General features: G+C 35.6%; 1 long non-coding RNA gene across 1 annotated transcript in view; it reads left to right on the top strand.

Annotated features, from left to right (window-relative positions):
• The window catches only part of LOC149774074 (uncharacterized), a 42,756-nt gene extending 32,038 nt beyond the window's left edge, over positions 1–10,718 (top strand). Inside the window, exon 6 of the long non-coding RNA XR_016416967.1 lies at positions 10,674–10,718. This is a non-coding gene — a long non-coding RNA (uncharacterized LOC149774074). The remainder of the gene's footprint in view (positions 1–10,673) is intronic.
• The last annotated feature ends 5,814 nt before the right edge of the window (positions 10,719–16,532 follow it).

Genomic DNA, 16,532 nt, shown 5'->3' with positions numbered 1-16,532 from the left:
AAGTCTCTTGTGAGAAAAGTTATGATAGGTATAAAGGTGACCGTCAAGTGGACATTGTTCAAGATTAAGAAGGACGTCAAAGGATTTGATCCTGAACAAGAAATTTAATTCATTTTATGTTGATCTTTACAGCTTGTCCAAGTGAATTCTACACACTAAAGTTGACTCCGGAAGAAACAATTCAGGGTGCAATGAAGAAGACAGAAAGTGATATTAAAGAGCTTGAGATGTTGGACGTAATTGGACTTCATAAGCAGACTGTATTGATGGGATTGTTCACAGCCGTTCGTCAGCAGCATCTTGAAGACACGGATAAGACCTTTCATCAGTTCAAGCACGAGTTAATGCAGTATGACTTTTTTCCGAGAGATATGTGATCGACTGGAACAGAGTTAGCGCTGATGACTGCCCTATAACGTAGATGGACTAAGAATATGACTCAAGACAAAACAATTATGTCCAGAGCCCTTCAACACAAGAAACGATCTCTGACAGCCGATCATTACAAAATAGCCATCTAATCCACACATTCGTAAAATAATGCGGATGCTTCCCAAGCTCGATCATAGTGAGCTGATCATAGTTCAGAGACAAATTAATATATTCTTCGAGACGCAGCTTCCAAGATCAAAAAAAAAAGATAATAATACAAAGTCAAACAATGACGGTGCTTCTTCAGAGTAGATGATTGTAGGGATACGTCAAACATTGTTTACCTATATCAACTGATATCATTAGAGCAGATAAATGATTCAGTGCATTAAATACGTGCTTATATATTATTAGTGACAGTCAATCATGAGGATTTTAGTACCTACTGTTATCACCTGCACGTATCTTGGAGAATTATATTTGTACATGATCTCCATGAAAGTTGGTAGCCCAAACAATTCCCCGGGTACTTGTCTTACACAAATGGTATTGCAGCCAACTCATGTCATGTAGGGGTTTATGATTATCTTAAACATCCCACGTGTGAGATCACTGACTGCAAAGGAGATCGGAGTTGCTTTTTGTTTCTTCTTTCTTTCTCCTACGTTGAGTTGGTCATTCTTGCAAAGAGAAGGCCTGATAAAATATAGCTGATCAAGATATTTCCTATAAGAATAAGGATTCAGATCCCTGGTATACCCGACGAGCGATGGTATGGAATTGATGGAACTCACCGCTGAGATAGTGTCATTATATCTGAGATTTCCTATCAAAGTTACATCTGGTCTTACTTCCTTGATTAATTTCAATGACACTTCATAATCCGAGAAGATCAAACTGTCCACATTCCTACGGTCTTCAGCGACATGAATGCTGGAGAGAATGTGATGTATGTTACAGCACCTGCAGATAGCACAGAGAAAATACGATCAAAGCCTACAATGCCCTATTCTCTATAGCGGATGAGGTGTGGGTATCCGATATACCACTTGTTAAACAGAGAGCTAGTTATATCTAGTAGAAGCAGGGACGGCGAATCCTACAAAAGTGACAAGGTCCCAAATGTCAAAATAAACCCTCCAAAAAAATGGGTTTCAACCGGATATAACGTCGACTACGTTTCAAGAGGAACTCTCGGAGGGGAAACCTCCTTAGGAGGTCCTACTGAGTTAGTCCAAATATGGGTTCTGGTTAGAAAACTCATTAATGGCGTTTTGATTTAAAAAAAAATGAACCAATTCGTTGTCGTCGCCCTCCTTGCTGCCATGAATTAAATATTTTATCAAGATCAACTCGATACCGTGTTCTACGATCGTGTAAGTTTATTGTTATAAACCCATGTGGTTTTTTTTAGCACGACTAAAGAATTTGTTTTAATTTATTCATGTCCATATCACCATTACACCAGGTCTGATGAATATTTCCTAGCGTGTGAGTATCAACTCCGTTAAAGACAATACGAATATTATAGTTATCTCTGATCACTTTTGGTATTTGTGTATACCGCTGGGTTACATAAGTCTCATCTGTGTTTTTGTGTCTACCTCTGGAAAATATCCTAGCTGGATTGGACTCCTTATCCAACGATACCATTATTTTGCAATCAAGCATATATCGTAACAACACTATTGGTGCGCAGCGCTTTTCACTAAAATATCGACCAAACCAAACATAACAAATAACATGATGACCTATAGCCATTTCGAATGACACTACACGAGCGAATCCTGTTACGTCGAAATCGGGTAATGGTCCATTAATTGCCACCCGAGTCATCGAGTTTGTTGGGTGTCCAAATCTTTTAAAGTATCCAGAGCATTCCCCCATCCCGAGAAAGCTTCCTGGATAACACGTAACCATATAAAGTGATATCATTTCCTTGTAATTATACTTGGTATTCCACAATCCGCCGTGTCAGTATTCGCAAAAACTTAATTGTACATCTTCGAGAAACTCACATCGGGTTGGCTTCCAGGAATCTTTTTATCTGGCAGCGTTGGCTAGACCTGATGGAACAGTGAAACAATTAGTTAGTAATCTGTCAGTATTTTTTGAATATCTCTGAACAAGTTTTCTCATTGCTACATGTAGAGTTTCTTTACGTTATATTTCACCGTTAACGCGTACAAACTGATCATATATTTCATTATCTGAACTCGAAAATAACCACACTGACAAGAGATCGTTTTCACCTATCTGTTTAATAAAATCAAACATGACTCTCTCAGAGTTCCTTCCCTCGGAATTTTCCGATGATGGGTAAAATCTTACAGTTCGATTTCGTGGAAATATTGTGAGTGCACTGGTCCAAGCGTATGCGTTATTATCAATGATATTTATTGGAGCTCCGTTCCGATTATATTTTCATTTGTATAATACTTCCCCTGTTATCGTTGCTATGATTATGGTAACTCTTAATGCTTTTTCTAACTCGGCAGCATCGTTTATTGTAGCTCCTCTATCCTTAACCGATTCAGCCCATGTGTTTATTTTTTCAAGTCGTAACGCCTTTAGACCGTTTCCGCGCATCGCATTTGTAAAATGTTCTGTTACTCGTTCAGCTACACAATTCAGCTTTGAAATTTTCATTGAGGTAAGATCATTAATGTTGCTTTTTTATCGGATGAATTCCGGAAATGACCGCGGTTATAGGATACGCTCGAGCGTAATATGGTTCATCAATCCCAGTCAGCGCTTCTGGTTTGGAATCTTTACTTAACAGAGCAGTTTTTCCATTAGCAATGACAGGGTCACGTTTGTCACGGATAATCAACCTATCGGAATCCGCCTTAATAATAAACTTTACTCTGAAAAGATATTTTTGATTGAGGTAATTGATAATTGTTTTTGCTCATGCATCACTCAGTGCAGCGTCGTTGACATCATCGTCGTGTATAATTTTAAATGTACACCACGCGTGAGATGCTTCTTCATTACGAAATTCTCCTTTTGCATCTCTGATGATATCAAAAAGGCCAGTCAGGGCTTGCCTCCGCGAATCAGGGGTTAGTCTGACAATATCAAATCTAGAAACTTTCCGGGGTTTGATTGCAGATAATCTGTCAAACTCCTCCATATTATATTTAAGATAAACATTTAAATAAGAAATATAAATATAATGCTCAAACCAATCAGTGCAGGTGGTTTAAATTGGGATCTATAACTCCTTGTAACAAATCCTGCAGAAAGGAATTCTGCAGAGAACATTTACAAAATATCCGGAAAGGGGGTTTAGGACCAATACCGTGTCTGCAATGTGGTATTGGAGTCAGGGGTAAAACACAGTTATGCGCAAGTCGCGGGGGAAAAGATATCGTGAACTTAAAACATATTATAACCAAAAAAAAATAAAAATAATAATGCGTTGAAATGTGTGCACGATTATATAACTAAGTTCTCAGACAAATATAAATTAGACAAATAACTATATTATATAAAATGAAGCAGGAATTTTTCCGACACCCTATCATCAATAATTACGAAACGTCACTTAATGGTGAATTAAAAATTGCAGGTTGAAAAGGCTAGTTGGTTTTGTTACTAATAATGACTATCTAATGTTTAGTGTTGGAAAAATGTCACTGTCATCGTTTCGTATTTGAGGTTTATCACGGAGAGACCGAGGAGGGTCTTGTGATCGATCATATAAATACAAATATACTTAATAATTCTTTATCCAATCTGAGAATTCTCACACAAAGTCAGAATTGTAAATTTGGAAACGCTGGACGTCACGATAAAAGCGCCAAGGTAACTTTATCCATAAATTTAGAGACAAACGAAAAAAAAATATTTCATTCGATGTATGCAGCTAGCAAGTATTTTGATATTTGCAGCGCTTCAGTACGGAGAGTAGTAGAACATATAACCAAATCCGCTCTGTCTAAAGACTATAACCAAATGATTGGGATTCATTATTGTTAGATTGTGTACTTCAATCCGAGGGGTTTTATATAAATTTTAGTGTTAGTTAAGGGAGATAACTCCGTTAAGCATATCTCATGCAATTAATTCCCTCCCCTTGACTTTCAAAAGATTTCGATGTCATAACCTTTTGCGGGTAATAATCCTGAAAGTAGAACTAATTTCAAGTATTGTTTTGCAACAACCAAAAGTCAAACGATATACAGTTAATTGTAACGAATCGTCTATACACACTAAAACTGGTAAACGTTTATCCGTGCTATCTTACTTCCCTTGACAAAGTCAAGGTGACAAGGTCAAGGTTGACAAAGTCAAGGATTGGCAGGCGTAATCGTTTATTTTAACAAAAATTCACAAGCAATATACTTGTTTTACTGACTTCGTTTGGTTTCTTGGCTCATCTGCATTTTTTCTGCGATCATATTTAAGATAAGAAATACGAAAAACCTTGCCCACAGTGTGAGCTATTTTTGAGTTTACAAGTATCAGTCAGTTTATATACTATAGCGTGCGAATCATATAATGGGGTTTCGAAACCCAATAAAGTTGCACACCTTCCGCGTTATCACCCCTCGCGGTGACATTTTGCACCTTGTGGGATTGATTCGGGGAGGGTGTGCAACCTGTTGAGCGTAGAATATAACCCCGTATGTGTCTATGCTGTCCTTACATTACCCATCAAACCTGCCAAAATGTTATAATACAATTTGGAGGGGGCAGGGCAATACTCTAAAAAAAGAACACCATTTGTGCACTTGCTAGGATGTTATAAGGCAAGTTAGAGGTTCACATAAATGGTGTACAAATTTTGTTTCTTTTAAATATATAATTATATAAATAATGAATTACGATAATATCAATGAAGTAATTTCTGCTATTAAAACTTAGAAGAAGACGAAATTAATATATCTGATGAATTAAATCCTAAATAAAGCATGTCTGATTTTGAAGCACAATATGAGGCTAAATTGGAAGGTTGGTATATTTTCCTGTTCAGTATAAATGTCTAAAGAAATTACAGACAGAGTTATATAAATCACTACCTACAATAAAAGAACAGCAACTAGATGAATTTGTCCCTCTCTGCCGTGCAATCGAAAAAATTAAATCAGCATTATCTGAAAAATATGAAGCCAGGAATGTAATTCATACTCGTGCAAGACAGTTGAAAAAATATATCAGATCGAGAGATAGATCCCTTGATTACTGGGAAATGAAGTCAGGTACGTGGAAATGAAATTGAAAATCAAATATCAGTCTCGTTGTACTGACAGTAAAAACAATATTTTTTACATACATCAAACACAGATAATATTTTTTACCTACTTCAGCCACATTTCTATTCACTTGAGCTCTGAAATGCACATCAATGACCGACTGTCAAGTTAAATGAAAATGCTCTAATGAGAAGTAATAGATTTGATAATATGACATAAAATCCAATTGTGATATCTGCAAACCAGTATCGATATTTTTATCACGCGCTAGATATTTCATCAAACGATGATATACACGTGCAACATGATAATTATCAAAATTTAACTGTATACTTTCAGATGGTTATTGATGCCCGTTTATTCTTAAAGAAACGTCAGTAACACCGAGTTTGTCAAATATCACATGACTCCGTAATTGTGAGTTCATTCGTGAAAATCTTGAAGAGCAATGAAAATATGTCGCAGAAACCCCCTGCTGTGATGCTATATGCCATGTAAATAAACCATTAATATTACTTTGAGCACTATATGTGGTTACTGCAAGCCATGATAACAACGATTTACCACCTTGATCCATAAAAGAAAGCAGTCGCTGTTCTTCAGCAATTGTCGGAGTCATTACCGGCATCCACAACGAAAGTGTTTTCATCACTACTTTACCAGCGTCACCTATGGGTCGACATAAAGCATCATTATCATCATTTTTCTAAAACCCGCAACCGTATGTTTTGCTCCAAAAATTACCTTTTTGATATCTCTACAAAATCCAAAAATATGCGACAGTGGAATGACACAGGATGCATTTCTAATACCAGCGTTTAACATTTGTCTACGCGCATGAAAACCTAAATTAAATTATGTATTAGCATCGTGAACCACCGGCGCCACATCAGCGTCAGCGTTGTTGGCAAGGTTTCTTGGTAGTCTAATATTGTACTGATCACTGTTAGGAAAATTAGAAGTGTCATTGGCAAACATCATCGATGGACCAGCTGATCTTGCATAATCATCAGAATATCTTGTTAAACCTATTATTGTTGTTGCCACATCAACATTGTTCTCAATAGACTTAATTTGTTCCGTCAATGAGTTACGCAGCGCTTTCGAACAGAGCCATGAATCCATTATTGACAAAACCGATTTTAACCTCATTTCCATTTACTGTATCATCTGTTTTTTTTTAAAATGTCACCTTCTACTTCGATAAACGCTCAGCGGCAAGAAATATCTACTTGTGTCTTGAACTTGCAATTCAATTCGCCCTCGTTTATCTGGTTCTCGTGCGTCATAAGAATAATACTGAAAATCGCTCACCGATTCGTACTTGAGTACTGGTGCATCCATGTCGTACGCTGGGTCAGATTGACGTTTAAACATTTTATTATAATTTGTTATCTTCTAAACGAAGACCACTTCCTGACACCAGACTTGTATTTATTTGTTCAGCCCCTTGATTCATTAACCCTGCTAGTTTTTGATTTGTAGCTTGATTTATAACTTTACTAACATATGCAGGCATCACTTCGGTGCTTGGTAATTTCACCGGTGGTTTTATTAATCGTGCTAGTCTATCCTTGATTGCCAAGAACGCTTTACTGACAACGTTACCAACAGCACCAGTAGCTTTATCACCAATAACGTCAATAGCTTTCATTGATAATTGTTTTGCGATCGGTATTGCTTTACGAGCCATTCCCGCAAATAAACCTTGAACAACATCACCAAATCCATCTCCGTATGTTATTTTGTATACTGGCAATCGTGAATTTACCACCCTGACCCTAACTGACCTACGATGAGATTCGTGTATGATCATTCTATATAATTATTTATTTATCTAACAACTAGTCACTGATATAGTCATCAACGAGCTCATTAGTAAGTTCTCGGTATATATCGATATCCATGATACCACCTTGACGTAATCGCTGACAAATATGAGCTGCTTCATTTCTTATTTCTGGTGAGTTATTTCCAGCTCGTTTATGAGAACTTCTAACCGTTGCGCATCATTGATGATATTGTTAGGAGTGCCAATAAAACCACTTCCTAAACCACTGTCAGTAGTGCCGGGTGGTTTTGTTAGAGACTGTTTATATGCTTCGACATCTCGTTTACATTTTATATAACCCGGGTCATTTCGATTAATACGCGAATCGCCATCAGCAAAATATACTGCAAGAGGCCAATTGTGAGGCGTTACATCCTCAACATATTGAGGTTTTAAATAAGCTTCTCTAGATTCATAATCACTTGCACTACCGATTACTTCTTCTCGGTTCGTAAAAGTAGCGATTGTATCTGAAGTAAACATTTTTTTAGGTTCTACTGGTATTCCCCCCGGGCGAGATTCGGGTTCTGTTTGTTCAGACGGTGAATAAGGAGGTGGTGGCGATCGTGATGCAGAATCATCAAGTTCTTTCATATCCCTTATCAGTGTATTATACTCATAACTCTTGACCTGTGGCTTGTTGTGATACACGCGATACATCCAGTTTATAAATTTTTCATTACCTACTTTGGTATATGCTGGTTTTAAAACTTTATCTTTTTGATTTAAATTTTCTAGTATTACGGCGGGTAAATTCTCTTCAGTCGTTGTTTTAAGTCGCTTAAGCTCAACTTCATTAAATTTTGCAATTAGTTCAACATTTTCTCTTATCGGTTTGGGTTTAGGCGCGAGTTTTTCTTTTACGCCAGCGACTTCAGTACCAATTTCGCTGATACCTCTAAGAATTTCTTCACCGGGTTGAGGTTGAGCTGCAGCTCTATCAGTTGGAAGAGCTCGTAAAATCTTTTTAGTCTATTTTAGTTCTCACTGATATTTTTTTCAGTCTGCTCAGCGGTCTGTTTTAATATTGGAAGAATACCCTTTCTTCGTTCCTCTTCCTCTTTAATATCGTTCTTAGCATCCCCGAATAAAGCTCTTTCAGTGACCGCAGCGGCTTTTTCAGTAGCTGTTGTAATGGGTCTAAATAATTGTTCCATGCCTGTAGCATATTCAACTTGTGACTGTTGCCGAGCTTGTAATTTTTATCTTACAGAATCTCTCACAGGAAGAAATGTTTTGATTGCTTCTAATCTCTCTCGAGCTAGTCCCGCGGAATATGCTTCTCCGATGTTAGCAATTATCAATAACATAAAATTTTAATTCATAGCAGCAGGGAGGACGACGACAACGAATTGGTTCATTTTTTGATCGAAGCGCCATTACTGAGTTTTTCAACCAGAAACCATATTTGGACTAACTCAGGTGGATCTCCCAAAGAGGTTTGTCTCTCCGAGAGTTCCTCTTGAAACGTAGTCGACGTTATTTATGGTTGAAACCCTTTTTTTTGAGGGTTTATTTTGACATTTGGAACCTTCTACATTTTGTAGAATTTGCCCTCCCTGCTGCTCTAGTAGTTTTGCAGTTGAATACGACTAGCAAACAGCAAAGGTCGTTAGACTTCACAGGTCGTCATAAGATGAAACAGCACAGTGAACAATAAAGCAATCTTCTCGAGACAACCATAGGTTGGTCATAAATAACATCAGTTATAGGATTGAATCCCTTTTGATTTGTGAATAAACATGCAATTAACTATTGTATCATATAAAGACATGAGAGCACATAGAGGACAGTCGATCGTCTCTACGCTGCTTGAGGGGAAAGTTATTCTAGGCTGTGGACAAAGTCAGTTCATGAAGATCGATATGGTTGGAGATGATATATGCATCCAAGACATACCAGGTTTCAGATACAGCCTCAATGAATATACCATCATTGAAGATAATGTAGTTATGCGGGAGCTTGTGTCCCTATCGTCCGAGTAATGCCAATATGCCAGAACATTATCTTACTCGAATGTATTATGGCTTAGAACTTTCCTTTGAATAGGTAGAATATGGTCTTCTGGTACATATCGTTTTCAGGAAGTGTTCCATTTCTCAACTTTATCTTAAACTGCATTATGACAAGGATATTTACTATGTCCAATTCGGAAGATATAAGAAAGATGCACTTGCTATAGATATGATCGTTTTGTATCTCGATTACGAGGAGGGCGGGCCGGAATACGAGGAATGGGTAAACATAGGGCAGATCAGAAGTGACAAAGAAATATTAAAAATCATCTCTGGCTCTACTTCCTCTGATACTTACTATGTCTGTTTTAGAGGGACCACGGAATGGTTGAGCTATACAGGATCATTAATAAAAAGCTCATAGGGGTTCTTCCCTTCAATTTCGTGTCATTCAACTCTCACGATATTCAGCGCAAACCCGACATTGCTGTTATCGACGGAGCAATAAAAACATACAGAACAGAGTTAATGAAATTGAACCCTGAGATGTAGAGTCTTTACTACTAGTCTATCTTTATATGTGTGAGTTCTTTTTCTTCTTCTTAGCATAGTCTTCCTTTCTTACTTGTTAGTATAATCTTTCTTTCTTTCCTTTTAGCGTAGTCTTTCCTCTATTTTTTGTCCCAGAAAGTGAATATAGGTCCGAATTCTTTAATAGGAAAGAGTAAAAGTCTGACTTAGCTCAATTTGTTAGCCCAGTTTGATCACAGTCTTATGAAGACATGGGCCACCGAATATAGTTTTTTTTTTTTTTTTTCTCAGACCACTCCATATCAGAAAATAGGATCCAAGACTATCAAGCAAGGGCCGCCGATATATTAACTTATTCTCTAATAGGCCTGTTATCATATACTATGTATAGCCAGATGATATATATATATATATATATATATATATATATATATATATATATATACAGTATGTTTGCGTGTTCTTCTTGTTCAATAGCAAAATAGCAAATTTACATCACATATTTATATGTGTTATGATTACCTATGTCGGTGTCACATATTTGTATATTCTGTTTATATATTTTATGAATTCCAGATAGATAAATTGCAATGCAATATATCATATTATTAGCAAAAAATCAAATGTTCAGATCAAAAAGGTCATCAAATTGAAATATTGCAAAGCATGTTTCTAGTACGTTTTTCAAGATGCCACCTGACTATATTTATGTTTGCATATCATATTAAAGCCAGGAAACTAGGATTATGAATGCAATTAAACGTCGCTTATATACCATTTCAGGCAGAAAAGGAAAATCGAGAACGTGTAAGTAAGGCATTTTACCAATTGGAATGTAAGTGTTATCTAATCAAAGTATACTTTTTTCATCTAATTAGGAACTTATACAAATTGTACGTTGTGTTGGTATCTACATGTTTTTTTTCAATCGTCATTGAGAAAATAACTTGCGTTTGAACGTTATCAAATATTAGGCTATACTTAATACCAAAAACAATGTAGTAGTCGAAACATTCCGTTCTAAACAACGCATATCATAAAAGCATGTTTCTTGGTTTTTCCTGACAAATGTCAAGCATGAAATAGAAGATTTATTAATTTTTACTGAAGATAGGTTATCATTCTTCTCAAATAATTATGTATTTGTTCAAGATTTATTTGGATTGCTCCAAGCTAAACGATCATCTTTGAAATTAAAAAACTAGAACTGATTAAAATGATCACCCAAAAAATCGAACATGACCTATTTGGAACATATTTATAAACAACTGGACTTTACTGTACTGATACTTAATCTCGTAGTAGTTGTATTACAAATACTTAATCTCGTACTGGTTGTATTACTCAGTGTTAACAGTTAGATGATACACATCTAGAAACACCCAAAGAAACGTTGTATATAAGATATGCAAGATTCTATAAAAAGTAAGGCTGTTAAAGAGTTGTTATCGTTGCCCGATCAGATCAAACATTGTAAGGATTGTTGGTACATATTAATTATCAACGGAATGACATATAACTCTGTACTGTCCCATTTGTAGCCCTTCCAGCCGTCCATTACCATATTTTCTACTAAACCGCATGATAGATTTCACAAATTTTATACTGATGATCTGAGTAAGGAAACATGGTGTAGGTGTTTGTTTCGTTTACACAAGACAATAATAATTCATCCAGACCTGGAACACTTTGATGTCTAAATTTACAATGCTTAACATTATATCGTAGACCAGCAGATTTATGTTACCTTGACATATATCTATATGAAATAAATCTTTAGATAAACCTGATATGAGAGAATAAAAACCTTTTACTTGATTTTATTCCACGTTTCACACGATGACAACATCCTCGGTGATCTTTCTTAATTGATACAAATAGTTAACAACCTTAATAAGAAGGAAACATATATAATGTATAATTTGTTTCAAGATTAAACAGTACCTCACATTAAATGAAATCAACAAGCACTTGCTTTTTATATCTGCTATTAAAGCCTTACTCACATTGACATCTTCTGTATATTTACCATACACATAATATCTGCACATTTAATACAATTTGTTAAAATTTAATTAACAGTGTGAGTGACTCATCTGGATAATAACTGCATTATGATGGATTATTACTCAGTTTGTTTCTAAGAAATCAAGTATTTTGGATACGTGTTCAATGTATAATGACTATATTCCTCACTGAACAAATATTCCAAGTATACGTACCCCAAAAACGTTGAAGAATATGATTGACCTAATCTGTCACAGTAAATTACATTTTGGTCATTTTGTAAAATATTTCACTCTATTTCAAAACAATGTATGTCAGATTCATCAATACATCACAGCGGGTTTCTGGATGATGTCAATGAAGTAAGGGAAGATAACTACAGATAGATACAAACACTATCTGGTCAAATTTCATTATTTGATATTAATTTATATGCCAGTAATCTAAAAGGCAGTTTCAAGTCTACTAATATCTCCTAGCTCACAATGATTTCGTTTTTTTTTTGTTTTTTTTTTTCTGCAGTTACAATTGGTGTGGGAACACACACTCAAGCAACACATGTCGTGATGAAAAATTATATTTTCACATGTCAAAATATAAAACATATGTGAAAATAGAGTAATTAAAAAGTATGAATTTTTTTAAAATCCAAAATGTCTCTAGTTTAACACTTAATTATATAACGAAACAAAGATATTTAGCGAGGTAAAAGTTCTATACTGACACTAATTACAAAAAATAATTAAGTTCAAATGTGATACTCATACTCAACAACAATATACGAATCTTAATGCGACACGAGATTATGATGCAATCGTCTTAACTGGGTAGTTATGGTGTCAATACTCTTTGCGATATTTCGTATTCATATGAAATATATCAAGTGAATCAGAACTAGTAAATCCATTCTTCACGTTATATATGTAATTTCATACATATATAAAATCTAATATGAATGGCCGTTTCAATTATCTGAATATAGTGCTTCTGAACCTAAGGTCAAACGTTGTGGCAGTTTGAGGTATACAAATTCAAATAGTTGATTAACATGTTAACATGAACTTAAACTGATCACCAAGATTTACAGCCCATGCTCGAAATTGTAACTGAATAATTAAGTTGTCCTCAATCAGATATATAATAACGTATCAAAGGACAAAGCAATGATATATAGCTAATTATTTGCTTGAGATAAACATCAGTCTTTTTGAATACTCCGCCTCAACAAAACAGAGAAGTGCATTGTCACGATATCAGTCTATTAATTTATATCCAATTGCCGCTACGTTTAAGGTAGCTATAATTGCAACAAAAAAAGCATGAATTATTTACTTATTTGAACAACGTTTTTCTTGTAGAGAATGGTAAGTAATTTAAGTTGAGGCCAACCATTGATGTGGCATAAAGTAAGTAAACGTATATTCTAATGTAATATATGGCTGCCCAGATAACCTAATTATGTAGTATCGGTTCATTGAAATGCTACAGACGATCGTGCCAGGTAATTGTGCTTGCTTCCCCTCGAAGCCATTTATTTATATCCATGTTATATCATTTCTATTTTTTTTAAATGTCGCATGTGTGGTCTGAAAAGTATTATCTACGTGTACATAGCATATATAGTCAGTCATCAGTGATGAAAGAGTAGCGAGATTTTTGACGCATGTTATCTACCTTCAAACTTCAGATTTGTGCTAGAAATAGAAAAATAATGTGAATTCCACGTCCACTCTAGATATATATTAAATCAGTAGCCTAACAATCTTGTTATCACACAATGGCATAATCAGTATTGTATGTCTAAAAGTTGATTGGGTTTGTTTGTTTGTCATTCATATCACAGAAATTATTATACGATCATTTTGCTCTGGGTTTTGATGTAACCCATCATTACGTGAGTCTAATTTGCACATTACGTTTTGCAGAAAAAAGTAGCATCAGTGAGCGGGATCTAACTTGTTATATTTTTTCATACAGATATTTATAAAAGAAATTAAAAAAGATTTTACCAATCAGATTACAGAAAGTTATAATGAAGAAGAACAAATTAAATTATAAGATATGAAAACATAACTACTTGAAAGTAAACTATTTAGGCACTATCAATCAGGAATATTAGCAGGATTACATTGTCATAGCTTAAATAAATAAAGTGCTATTGAAACCTAATTATGACATTACGTCGATGCTCTAGGCTTAATTCTCAATTCAGTCGCATTCTTCTCTTTGTGAGAATACAGAGAATACAAAATATAATACTCAAATACTTACATAAATGTTACTGTCTTTGTGACAAAGTTTGATTCCTACTATTATTATTAGCTGAATTAATCAGGAAAACGCCAAAGCTTTTAGCACAAATGAGGAGCAATGGTTATGATGACTTTGTTATGTTATCCGCATTGTTGCGATAATATTGTGTCAGATATGGCTCTCCCTCTCTCTCTCTCTCTCTCTCTCTCTCTCTCTCTATATATATATATATATATATATATATATAGATAGATAGATAGATAGATAGATAGATAGATAGATAGATAGATAGATAGATAGATAGATAGATATATCGGTAATACTTGCACAATGAAGGGTCTAAAGATTTACTGTATATAAAGGCATAAACCTTCCAGTTTAATTGCTAAACTCATATTCTCATTGTCTTTTGCTGTAATTGATGCTGTTTTTTTATTGCAGTATCAGCTGGTTTGTAAACTATATTGAAGATATACTCGACTCATATACATAATTTATTTCATTGCAGTCGGAGGTAAGTATCTATACATGAGGTACCCATATAGATTTATCAAGTGACAATTTTAACATCTGAAAAAAATGCTTATGAGGTCTAAACGAAATTTCACTGAAAGAGATGCCCAAGTAACTAAATGTGGCACAAGCAGATGTAAGCACTGTTCCCAATATACTAGAAGGAATTTCGATTATTTTTTTAAACGGTAAGATATTTGTATGCTTGGCATTTATTGAAATTTCATCAATATCATTTATATTTTGCGTGTCGTCCCATTGTTTCGATGTTATGGGGATTCTGAAGTCCAATGTGTGAGAGAGTGTGTGTGTGTTTGTGTACGTGTGTGTGTGTGTGTGTGTGTGTGTGTGTGTGTGTGTGTCTGTCTGTGTGTGTGTCCAGTATCTTGCCTTGAATCTCTAGAGGATGAGGAGTCGTCTATCGTGTTATCTGAAGGTTATATTCGTATGGCGTTCTTCAAATCATCGACCATGATGGTAAGCTGTTTTCAAATTTGTCAATCAAGTTGAAACGATCTCAGTAAGAGACAAAGTGTGCCGTGTCGCTAAACACAAGTGATCAAGTGTTGCCTCAAATCCAGACGAAGACATGCACCCCCGTGTACCGCATAACCAATGGAGACCAACAAAAGAAAGTTATGCAATAGTTGCTATAAGGTATTTCCGCATTCACGAGTCGCAAAAAGGCACTTCTGGATAATGTAGAATGACAGTTTATAACTGTACAGTGAAATGTAAAGAAATAAAGTCCTAAATGGTGCAATAGAATGTTGAATTATTCGTTTCTGGGATTCCATTTTAGAGACACTGAAGTGACAATTCCAAGCTAAAGAAGACGATCGGTTAAGACTCCACATTCAACACGACAGTTTGACATCGCCCGCCTGGATCAAGTTTATCACCCCGGCATAAATAACAAACTCCAATGTGATAGACACAGTTCAATATGTATAGCAATCCAACGAAGCGATTCACATAATCGACGGAAAAGCCACACTTTGCATAACCCGCGCTTACCCTCGAAAAGAAAGCAGGCCACGCATAAAAGTGTTACTGGTGGACAACATTCACAAAACACAATATCGTCCTAATTAACAACTCCCAGGACCATATGTGTTTAGGGCGAGTCATCGTTGTGGGTAAAATTAATGCTGACAAGAACTAAATCGCATGATGTAAATGAGCCCGGGAAAGCATTTGACAATTGTACAGAGCCAAACAACGAAACAACGCAGTACACTTGTTAACGAAGAAACGCATATGATAACAGACCGCGTGTGACATTCCTAAATTGCATAATCTCCAATACGTCTTGTTTCCACCTAACACGTTCCCGATTTCCTACATAGAAAATAAGTTACGTGTTTCATCATGAAAAACATGTTCATGCCATTGTGAGTATTATCGGATTTCGTTTCTAATTTATGTGCCCCACATCGGGCGTGCAAACAGTGCGCCAAAGAGCATGCGCTTATTATACCAAGAGTATCTGAGGATGTGAAAATATTTAAAGGGCCCCACACTGTTCGAGATTTTTCCGAATGCATCTTAAACCATATTATCGACACTTGGAGCTGATTTAATTGCTTACAATATCTCATGATACAGATTAACAGATTAATTCGAAATATTATTCAGAACATGGCAACGAAATATTATTTTGGCATCCTTGTGGGCCTAGTGGTTCAACGTTTTGAATGAAAGAAATATAAAAATTGGTAGTTTCCATACTTTTTCAATACCGAAGCTAATCTCCACGCGGTACTGCCGCGTTTCCTAAAGCTCATGACGCCGAAAAAATGCGCATCGAATAACGGGAAGCAATGTGAGTACATTTAGTACCGATTTCGTGTTTCCAGCTACTTTGAC

This window comes from Sinohyriopsis cumingii, unplaced genomic scaffold, assembly GCF_028554795.1.
Source record: "Sinohyriopsis cumingii isolate HCF-2022 unplaced genomic scaffold, ASM2855479v2 utg000426l, whole genome shotgun sequence".
Taxonomy (NCBI): Eukaryota; Metazoa; Mollusca; class Bivalvia; order Unionida; family Unionidae; genus Sinohyriopsis; species Sinohyriopsis cumingii.
This window is presented reverse-complemented; position numbering and strand designations above follow the sequence as displayed.